Source organism: Acinonyx jubatus, chromosome A1 (assembly GCF_027475565.1).
Source record: "Acinonyx jubatus isolate Ajub_Pintada_27869175 chromosome A1, VMU_Ajub_asm_v1.0, whole genome shotgun sequence".
NCBI lineage: Eukaryota > Metazoa > Chordata > Mammalia > Carnivora > Felidae > Acinonyx > Acinonyx jubatus.
Genome location: NC_069380.1, coordinates 208,214,238 through 208,226,480, shown reverse-complemented (window position 1 = coordinate 208,226,480; position 12,243 = coordinate 208,214,238).

The following is a 12,243-nucleotide window of genomic DNA, read 5'->3' as shown; positions in this document are numbered from 1 at the left end:
AAAAAAAAAAAAAAAGGCGGGTATATATTTTTTTCAGTCTTTTTCCATGCATTTGTTTATCAGTTATTGGCTGACCAACACTATTCTATGAGGTAGCAATTCTGCAGTGAAAAAGTTCCCAGCTATATGATTGTATGCTATATTGCATGTGTTTGCGGGGGGGGGGGGCATGGAGAACTATAACAAATATTTAAACAGAAAGGCAAGGACAAGTTAGATGTTAACAAGTGCAGTGAAGATGAAATAAGCTGTTGGCCCCTGGTGGTGGAGGTGAGGGACAGACCTTTGCCTTCACAAGTGGGCTCAGGGACACACACACACACACACACACACACGCACACAATTACTAATGCAAATGAAGTATGCTAGTGAATGTTTATTTAAAATGCAAAAGGAAAATACAGCAATAAATACCACAATCATCACAAATCAGAAAAATTCACTTCATATTTTTTTTTAACGTTTATTTATTTCTGAGACAGAGAGACAGAGCATGAGTGGGGGAGGGGAAGAGAGGGAGGGAGACGCAGAATCTGAAGCAGGTTCCAGGCTCTGAGCTGTCAGCACAGAGCCCGATGCGGGGCTCAAACTCACAAACCGTGAGATCATGACCTGAGCCGAAGTCGGATGTTCAACCGACTGAGCCACCCAGGCGCCCCCCTTTTTTTAAATGTTTACTTCATATTTTTATTAATTACCTGCCAGACACACGCTGTGTTATTTTTCCTCCTTTGTTTTCTTTCCTACATACTCTTTGACTACTTCTTTCTATAATATTTTCTAGAGCATGAATAGATTTTAAAATACTGTCTATAGAGAAGGGAAAGATAGTGTGGTTTATTCTAGCATGCCTTTTAGCGATTGTTCCTTACTATTTTTCATCCACACAGAACTTGATTGGCAATGTGATATGAATGTCAAATTTAGGGAAGCCTCTGTTACATGAGCTGGAAGATTTCAGGGCATTTAAAATTTGCTTTTGTATTTGACTCTTGTGAATTGACATTTATTAACCAGTTTCCTGTCAATGTCCTCATTGCCGTGGCATGAGTTTTATGTTATCTTCATCCAAGACTATATTTCATGTCAAATCAGCAAAACCCTTAAATAAAGAAACGCAATCAATGATTACTTTATGATTGCATACTCTGCATTATTGAGTATATTCATTATAGGAAAACATTTCCTCTTCGACCTGGCATTACATCGAAGCACAGTGTCTTATTTATTTTTAAACTTTATGATACTTAGCTTTGGGCAAATTTCTCATGGCAGCCTATGTGGGAATTTTTAAAACATAAGCCGACAGCTTTTGTCCTTTCGCACGGAGCACTTCACCCACATATAGTTACAATAGAAACATATGGTGTTACTCTGTTCTACCTCTCTTGGCTTGTCTTTTGTTTGTGTTACAATGCCTTTGTTTCTTTTTATTTTATGTGATGGTAAGGATGGGAAATAACTAGTATTTTATTCTCTTGTAGTTGCCCTTAATTTTGCAAGTGCCAAGTTAAACCAAGCTTATATTTCTATAATTCTCAATTGACAGTAACTTTGCATTTTGCCTTTGTAAGCGATAAGGAGTTGGGCGTGAATTTCCTTTGTTTTGCTTTCTTTACCCTTCTTCAATTCTTAGTATTCCCTAATTTATCTGGAGCTGTGAGTCAGCCTACAGGCTGCATTTTTGTTTTTTTCACCATCTTATCTTCTTTAAGAATTGGTTGTGGCTGCTTGCATTGGGTGACCCAAGCAGTCTGAGTGCTCTCGTGACCACTGACATCCCTCAGACCTTCCCCCTGCAGTGTGCTCCAGCTGAGAACCACTTACTTCTGCACCCTGAAGCTGCCAGGGACCTCTGTCCAGCCTCCAGGCTGGAAGGGGGGCTACACTTCTGTAGCTCTGAACCAATGACTGGTGGACAGTGACGAGTAAGTGTCCCTACTCTGGCACCTCTTGGGTGTGGTGACCTTGGGGCATGCATTTTGTATGATTTGTCAGAACTTCCCAGGGGGATCCAATCCAGTTATCCTCATTGTAACTGGCTTGTCAACCCCCTCCCCTCATCGCCCCCCACCCCCACTAGTTGCCTTCCTTTCCTCTCTCATTCTTCTACATGTTTCCCGACATTCCAAATAAAATACTGGCTCTCAAATCCATGCCTCAGGGTCTATTTTGGGGGGAATTCAAATCTAAACAGAGATTTAGAAAAAATTATTTATATTTAACTCTATATTTTGAAATTGTAATACTCGCTAGAAGACTTCAAATAAGAGTTTCATATTCTTTTTTAAAAATTTTTAAATGTCTTATTTATTTATTTTTGAGAGAGAGGGAGAGCATAAGTGGGAGAGGGGCAGAAAGAGAAAGGGAGAGGGAGACACAGAATCAGAAGCAGGCTCCAGGCTCTGAGCTGTCAGCCCAGAGCCTGAGGCAGGGCTCGAGCCCACAAACCACGAGATCAAGACCTGAGCTGAAGTCAGACACTTAACCAAGTGAGCCACCCAGGAGCCCCAGTTTTAATATTCTTGATAATTTTGATTAACTCTGTAGCTGCATAGAGTACACTTTAAATAGTTCTTCCTACCTCCCACCCTTCACCCCCTTGCCCTGGCATATTGTTTTGTCACTTGAAGGTATCTGAATGGATTTCTCTTGCTTTGGTAGACAGCACTTTAACCAGGGGTAGGGCCTCCACATTTCACCATTAATGTCCACAAAGCAGGTTGTGGATTAATCTTCCATCTTTTTAACACTGACGGCCATCTAAGTCAGGTCAGGATGATTTTTGTTTCTTTGTGGTGATTTTTAAGAAAATGTATATTTTTGTACCTGGATAGGTATAGAATTTTCCTTTATCCTTAAAAAAAAAGCATTTCCAGTATATATCTAAGTACGATTGAATTTTCATTCACTTTTTATAGAACTGTGTGACCTTCCGTTTTTTTGTTTTTTTGTTTTTAATCTTAGAACGTTCTTTACATGGACAGAGAAGTTCATGGTAACTTCTACTCTGTCTCTCTCTCTCTCTTTCCCTCTTGATTCCCTAATTCGATTTTGTGGGGGAAGATGGTGATGTTCACATATATTTCAGTGAGGATTTGGGAGGTCTTTCAGGACTGGCTGATTTGCCATGGGGCTGACTACATGGTACGTGACCGTGTGGATGCATGGGGCCCACTCTGAGAAAGGCCCCATGCACAGGGTTTAAGGCTCCATCTGGAAATTCTTAAGGATTTTATCTTTGAATTTGTGTTTCGTAAGTGAAGTCCAGTGGGTCAATGGACCGTGTGCCACTGGCTTGAGGCCTCAGCTCACTTGCGGTCTTGCCTCTGACGGCCCTACCTGAGACCACCGTGGCCCTGCTCCCGTGGGATCCTGAACTCCAGGTCAGGGAGGTGGGTCGGCCCGCACACTCTGTGTGCTGCGTCACAGGACAGGGCCCTGGGCACCTGTGAGGATCTGGAGTCGCCCGCAATAGTCCTGTGCCTGAGAAAACACAACATTAACGACAAATAAAAAATACCAGGACAGGTAGGGAGAGAGGGAGAACGCAGAGGAAAGGAAAATCCATTCTGTCCTGTTTTTTTGAACAAGGAGGGCCTCCCCCACCATTTTCATTTCACACTGGGCCCTGCTGGTGAGGCCATCGCATAATCTCAGAAGTTGTGCCTCCAATCCCAAATCGATTCCCACACAAGATACTCTCTGGATCCTACCCACTGACTGTGCCCGGCTTGCACCGCCTCACTCTGTACCATGTTCTGCTTACCCATTTGACCAGTTGCTTCTTCTAATAACTTTCTCGTGGGTGCTCGTATGAGATCGTGTGAACTGAGTATGTTCTTCCTTTTCCGTTCTTCTCTCCATCCGCTCTCACATGTCCATGTGCAAAAGGCACTCTCGTTAACCAAAGAGGGAAGGAACAAATAATGGGATGAGTGAAGGAAGGAGTGAAAAAAGCAGCGAATGTTCTCTTTGTCATGCGTATTGTTTCGGGCATGTTATTTATCGTTTGGCAAGGTTTATGATAGCTTTTTCCAGGATGCCCAGGGGATGTTTATTTAGTCTTCAACCAGTGTCTTGGATAAGAAATGTGCTTCCTTGACAGTGGAGTATTTCTACAGAAAATGATTCATCAATTAAGATTTTTTTTTTTAATTTTTTTTTTTCAACGTTTATTTATTTTCGGGACAGAGAGAGACAGAGCATGAACGGGGGAGGGGCAGAGAGAGAGGGAGACACAGAATCGGAAACAGGCTCCAGGCTCCGAGCCATCAGCCCAGAGCCCGACGCGGGTTTTGAACTCACGCACCGCGAGATTGTGACCTGGCTGAAGTCGGACGCTTAACCGACTGCGCCACTCAGGCGCCCCCATCAATTAAGATTTTGATGAAAGCCTTCTTCTTTGCCCAGGACCATATACCATAGGATAGTGTTCCCAGACTTTTTGTTAAATACTTTAAGTGAATAGATTCCTAGTTACTTTTTAAACTTTAAATAGGGGGCCATCCATAGTTCAAAGTGTTTTGTAGTCCCAAACCAAAAGTATTTGTTTTTTGCCTTTGCAAAAGTTTCCATTTCTATAGTGCCCCTATAGTTGCTTGAAGTCATCGCCAAGTAATATTCCATTGTATAAATATACCACATCTTCTTTATCCATTCATCCAGCGATGGACACTTGGGCTCTTGCCATACTTTGGCTATTGTCGATAGCCCTGCTATAAACATTGGGGTGCATGTGCCCCTTTGAAACAGCTGTATCCCTTGGATAAACACCTGTATTCCTTGGATAAATACCTAGTAGTGCAATTGCTGGGTCGTAGGGTAGTTCTATTTTCAGTTTTTTGAGGAACTTCCATACTGTTTTCCAGAGTGGCTGCACCAGTTTGCATTCCCACCAGCGGTGCAAAAGAGATCCTCTTTCTCCACATCCTCTCCAACATCAGTTGTTGCCTGAGTTGTTAATGTTAGCCATTCTGACAGGTGTGAGGTTATCTCATTGTGGTTTTGATTTGTATTTCCCTGATGCTGAGTGATGCTGAGCATGTTTTCATGTGTCTATTGGCCATCTGGATGTCTTCTTTGGAAAAGTGTCTATTCATGTCTTCTGCCAATTTCTTCACTGGATTATTTGTTTTTTGGGTGTTGAGTCTGATTAGTTCTTTATAGATTTTGGGTACTAACCCTTTATCTGATATGTCCTTTGCAAATATCTTCTCCCATTCTGTCGGTTGCCTTTTAGTTTTGCGGATTGTTTCCTTCACTGTGAGGAAGATTTTGATTTTGATGAGGTACCAATAATCATTATTGCTTTTGTTTCCCTTGCCTCTGGAGACATGTCAAGTAAGAAGTTGCTGCGGCCGACATCAAAGAAGTTGTTGTCTGTTTTCTCTTCTAGGAGAAAACAAATGAACTACAAGACAAATCAGAAAGCTTATCAGATAATGCAATTGCTTTTAGCAACAGATCCAAACAACTTTGAAGGCAAATGTGGTGACATGGATGCAGAATAAAAGCTATCCCAGCTTCGGTTGCTGTTATCCTTTTGCTAGTGATTATCATCCTTATAGTCATGAAATACCGTGCTTGATTTGGTGACAGAGAGACATCTTCATTACAAAAAATATGGGATAACAAAAACAAAAGATTGCTGCATAATTTAAATGAAACCCATGTATGTAACTTCCAAAATTTCTTTTTCAAGAAACTATCCTGTCTTACGTTTAGGTCTTTCATCCATTTTGAGTTTGTTTTTGTGTCTGGTGTAAGAAAGTGGTTCAGGTTCATTTTTCTGCATGTTGCCATCCAGTTTTCCCAGCACCCCTAGCTGAAGAGACTGTCTTTATTCCATTGGATGTCCTCTCCTGCTTTGTCAAAGATTAGTTGGCCATACATTCGTGGGTCCATTTCTATTTCTCTATTCTGTTCCATTGATCTGAGTGTCTGTTCTTGTGCCAGTACTGTCTTGATGATTACAGCTTTGTAATACAGTTTGAAGTTTGAAGTCAGGAATTGTGATGACTCCAGCTTTGGTTTTCTTTTTTTAACATTACTTGGGGCGCCTGGGTGGCTCAGTCGGTTGAGCGTCCGACTTCGGCCCAGGTCATGATCTCGCGGTCCGTGGGTTTGAGCCCCGCGTCAGGCTCTGTGCTGACAGCTTGGAGCCTGGAGCCTGTTTCGGATTCTGTGTCTCCCTCTCTCTCACACCCTCCCCTGTTCATGCTCTGTCTCTCTCTGTCTCAAGGATGAATAAACATTAAAAAAAAAATTAAAAAAAAAAGAAAAGCTTTTTTAACATTACTTTGGCTATTCAGGGTCTTTTGTGGTTCCATACAAATTTTAGGATTGTTTGTTCTAGCTCTGTGAAGAATGCTAGTGTTATTTTAATAGGGATTGTATTGAATATGTAGATTGCTTTGGGTGGTATTGACATTTTAACAATATTTGTTCTTCCAATCCATAAGCATGGAATATTTTTCTATTTTTTTGTGTCTTCTTCAATTTCTTTCATAAGCTTTCTATAGTTTTCAGTGTATAGATTTTTTTCACCTCTTTAGTTAGGTTTATTCCTACTTATTTTGTATTCCTTGATTTCTCTTTCTGCTGCTTCCTTATTGGTGTATGGAAATACAACCAATTTCTGAACATTGATTTCTTTATCCTGAGGCTTCACTGAAGCCAATTGGTGCACTCTTTTGGGTTTTCCACATAGAGTATCATGTCTTCTGCAAAGAGTGAATGTTTGACTTCCTCCTGGCCAATTTGGATGCCTTTTATTTCTTTGTGTTGTCTGATTGCTGAGGCTAGGAATGCAACACTGTTGAATAATGAAATCTTGCCCTTTGCAACAATGTGGATGGAACTAGAGTGTATTATACTGAGCGAAATAAGTCAGTCAAAGAAAGACAAACATCATGACTTCACTCATATGTGGAATTTAAAATACAAAACAGATGAACATAAAGAAAGGAAGCAAAAATAATATAAAAACAAGGAGGGAGACAAAGCATAAGAGACTCTTAAATATAAAGAGAAAGCTGAGGGTTGCAGGAGGGGTGTTGGGTGGGGGGATGGGCTAAATGGGGGAATGGGCATTAAGGAGGACACTTGTTGGGATGAGCACTGAGTGTTATATGTAAGTGATGAATCACTAAATTCTGTTCCTGAAGTCATTATTACACGATATGTTAGCTAACTTACTTACATTAGTTAGCTTACATTAACTAAGATGTAAATTAAAAATAATAATAATGAAATAAAGAAATGAAGTTCCACTTTAAAGATAGGCATCCATACTTAATAGATACATAGCTTTACTGCTTATTAATAATTGAGAAATGATCAGTTAATTTGTCCAATGTGAACCTGGGTATGTAACTTCGAAGACTGGTAGGGTAAATTTTCAGGCTTTGCTTTACATTTTATTCCGAAATAGTGTAAGTGTTTCTGTGGGTAAATGTTCTAAAGCTTATTTTTCTGTTAAATTAAAAAGCAACTTGATTCATTTGGCTGAATGGATGTATTCATGATCTGTTAGCACTGTAACCAAACTTTCACTTGATGCTATTTTTAAGTGCAGCTTCAAATGGGCTGGCCATTTGAAATTAAGCGGCTCTTTCTCCTTACATAATTGCTAAAGCAATATGACACATTATTATCAGAGAAGCTCTTATACTAAGTGGATTTTAATGTATTTGTGTATTATCTATGGCAGAGGGCAGAGAGGTGACCAGAAAGTGATCTGAGTGCCTACATTATTCTGACTGAACTCGGCAGTATTATTTTGGCTTACGTCAATCTTTTTTCCAGTGGAATTTTCCAACACTTCAGAACTGCCAGATACAGAGCACAGTAGCTGTCACAGGAGAGGATCTTTGTGATTAGAAGGATCTGGGTAAGACTTCAAATGTATTTTATGTTTATTGAACATTCCTCTAGTGCTTTAAAATCATTACTTTACACAATCATCCAGTAATATTAACAGCAATTTACACGAAATATCTCTGACCCTTTACAAGATTTCACTGTCTAGCAGGGGAGACAAACACATCAATAGATCATTTTAACCCAGTGTTGTAAATGCAATGACAGAAATGCACATAATGTGCCATCAGAAATGCAGAGGAGCTTTTAAAATTGCTACCAGGGTTTTCTTCCCAAAGCACAGCTTCAATCTTAAAATCCTTCAATGGTTACCACCTGTTTACAGCAGGGTTCATGAATACAAATGCAGAAGTCCAGCAGGTACAAACATGTGTGAAATAGGTATCACACAATGAGGAGTGGTGGGGAGTTTGGAAATGGTGGTGGCCTGGAGAGGACGTGTGCAGCCTCAATGGTCAACTGCTACTCGTCGTTTGTGGTCAAGTGAGGCCCTGTGTGGCCATCTCTCACTTTTTTTTTTGCCCTTAAGAGAAGCTGGAAGTCTAGAATTTTATGTTAGGTCTCCCAATATTTAAAATGTTTTTAATCTTATCATTTAAATTGTAAATAAACCAAAAACCCAAACACACACCCCCAAGCCCCCACAAACACTGGGAGAGCCAACTGAAACACATCTGCAGGCCTCTGGTTTGTGACCTTTGGCCTATAAGAGAGGCAAAACTCCTTAGGAAGACATCCAAGACTTTGCATAATCTGGACCCAATCTACTTTACTTTAAACTTCTAGGTCACCCCACACCGAGCACACTGTGGATTCTGGAACATACTTTCCACTCTCATGCCAGATGTCTTTGACCTCTGTCTACAATACCTTTCTGCCTTCCTTTATGAACCTGGTGAAATTCCATTCCCCTCTGCAGGCCAATTTACGTGCCAACCACCACGTAGGTCTCCCTTGCATACTCAAGGTATAACTAATTTCTCCTTTGTTATCCTGGAACATTTTATTCCCACTACCAGTAGGATGCTTGTGTCTGGTTCAAAATCCCACCAGTTACCCATTTTTTCCCCTCTGACTTAAAATTCTTTATTTCTCTCCAATGGATTTTATTTTCTTTTCATCGAAGTTCAGTTATATACATTTTTAAAGGTTTATAATATTTTACACAGAATTCAGAGTGAGTGGCATAAAGCTGAGCTACGTTACCGCAGTCCACTCTGTGGCTAACATTCTAACTTTTTCCCCAAGTGTTGATATTCTGTATCATCCTGATAGCATTTCTATTAGTTTCTAATTGATGCTGTAGCAAATTATCTCAAACGTCATGGCTTAAAAAACCCACTAGTGTATTATTTTTAAGATTAGAAGTTCCAGGGGGCCCCTGGGTGGCTCAGTCAGTTAAACGTCTGACTTCGGCTCAGGTCATGATCTCGCGGTTCGTGGGTTGGAGCCCCACATTGGGCTCTGTGCTGACAGCTCAGAGCCTGGAGCCTGCTCGGGAATTGGTGTCTCTCTTTCTGCCCCTCCCCAGCTCGTGCTCTGTCTCTCTGTCTCAAAAATAAATAAACATTAAAAAAAAAAAAGATTTGAAGTTCCACATTGGTTTTAATGGGCTAACATAAAGTTGTCAGTAGGGCTGCATTCCCTTCTGGAAGTTCTGCCACCTGCATTCTCAAATCATGACCTCCTTCCTCTTGTGTTCAGAGCCAACAATGGTGGGTTGAGTAGTTCTCATAAAACTAACTTCCTTTTTTGCCTCCCTCTTCCACTTTTAAGGGCCCCGGTGATGCCATCTGGCCCACCCAAATAATCTAGGATAACCTCTATTTTAAGGTGAGCTGATTAACGATTATAATTCCATCTACATCCTTAATTCCTTTTTGCCATGTGTACTAACATTGTCACCAGTTCCAAAGATTAGAATATAGACAACTTTGAGGGGCCGTTATTCTGCCTCCCATGTCCTCTAATGGCAACTTATTCTAATAGCATGGAAACTACATTTAAAAAAGGTAACTCTCAACATCCTGTCTTTATAAGCTTAAATTCATAAACTGAGGAAAAAAATCCCCTGTTTTCCCAACTGATTTTGCTCAGCTTTCAAACTAGGCATGTATAGAAAAAAACCATAGGTATATGCATGCATCTATGAGACCAAATATATTTTGGTTCAATGAACTGCCATGATCACACCTAATTTAAAAAAAATTGTTCATTTCCCACTTTTAAAGGTGACCAAATAACTTTCTTCTATAAACCTATAAGCAAAAAAATTTAGTCAAATTGTAAAAGCTTTTTTATTGAATAATTGTTTGTATTAATCTCCAAATGAAATGGCATATAAACCATTTTCCTGTAGTTTAGGGAAATATCACTGTCCTCGGTGATGATTACATTTTTTTTTCACATGGTATATCTGTGTGTCACTAATACCCTTTGCCAAAGGCTCCAGACCCAAGCGTACCTATGTCACAATAACTTGTCTACATCTGAATGGGGTTCCTCCATCTTTTCCAGCTTTTGTGAGACTGTCCTTCAATCATCAACAGCTGCCAGCATATAGTTCTTTCTATGCTGTGTATTGCATGTATTCTGTAAACAGGCATTTGTATAAAAAACTGGAGCAAAAAGTTATATACATTGAGTCAAGCCATAATACTAAGGCGTTGACTTTGGCTCCAGTGGCTGCCATTGTCTAAATCAAAAGGCAAAGGTTAGGTCAGCTACTTTGAACCACTGGAGATGGAAAAGACGGTCACACTGAAGTTTCTATCTTCCATCTACATTTTGCTTGCTTCTTGTAGAAAGAACCAAAATAAGTTTCATGGGTCGTTCCGCGATTCAGATGGTGTCTGAGCCACAAAACTGCAGTTCTGTCAGCCAGCGTTGACCGCTATAATTGAATGGAAGCTTCCAAAATGCTAGTGAACAATCTTCTAACTGATCCTGTATTTTCAAGGTCTAAACGTATCCCATTAGAACATACCGTTTTGATGCCAACCTCACAAAAACAAAACAGCAGATAAAGTGCTACGGACATGATAAAACCAAGGTTTAGAAGGAGCTAAAAAAGCTTGTGATAGCAGTTTTCCTTGACTTTGGTTATTGAGGTCACGTGTGGTTTTGACATAATTATGTAAATGTGTCAAACAAACAAGGACATGAACAGTTTCAGGAGTCTCATGCGAAATTTGAATTACTCCTACCCGCAGATTTATGATTTTTTTTAAAGGCTGTAAGGCCTAAATTCTTTAAGAAAGCTAATCTTTTTAAAGTAACTAGACAAGGCTGGTTTGGCCTGGGCTCCAGAGAGAGAGAGGGGGAAAGAGGGAAAGGAAAAAAGGCAACCAAAATCAATTAAAGTGTTGTTTGAAAAGGACCCTCAGATTGTGACAATAAGCAAGGAACTTCAGCACATCTTCACTGAGTGTAAATGTCACATAATTAAAGTCATCCCAGCTCTGACTTATTGGCCACCCTGGGCAGCTCCGAGTCCAGTGTGTTAGAGGCTTCCCAAGGGTAAGTCTCTTTAAAAAAATTTTTTTTAATGTTTTTATTTATTTTTGAGGCATAGAGAGACAGAGCATGAGCAGGGGAGGGGCAGAGAGAGAGGGAGACACAGAATCGGAAGCAGGCTCCAGGCTCTGAGCTGTCACCACAGAGCCTGACGCGGGGCTCAAACTCACAAACTGTGAGATCATAACCTGAGCTGAAGTCAGATGCTTAACTGACTGAGCCACCAAGTGTGAGTCTCAGCATGTGTGTATTTGCAAATCTTCTTGCTCGTGACATTCATAGAATTAGGAGTAAATGGCACTGAGTGGACAGTGGTATTTTCTCTTAAATTTTTGGAACACTGTTTTCATTGTTTATTGTTGTTTTGAGACTTTTTTTTCCCAGCATTTCACAGAAAAAGAAGAGTATTCTGCCTCACCCTGGCCTTGGGCTCCCCCCACATCCCACTGCTTTGCCATACTCTCTCCTCTAACTTTGCTCCTTCCACACCCCCTGCCAACATAAATCTCTATATAATTGCCCGAGTGCTCCACTCAAACCCTTTTACTTCTAGTTCTTTTCTCCTCACACAGAAACACAGATGCCTTGCCAAGATTTAGAGGTCTTGAAGGGTGCTCCTTGCGTGCTCCTCCGGGAGCCCATGCAGTGCTCTGGGCTAGAAAGGTCTGGCGGCACTCACCTGGCCCCCAGGGAGCTTCCCACAGACATCTCCCCTTCCCACACCCACGTTAGGTGGGTAGTTGAGCCAGTTACAAGACGCCTTTCCACAACAACGATCAGAAAGCTTCACAAAATAAAGGTTTTATTACTTACAAGAACTGAAAACTATACAGCACACCTGGT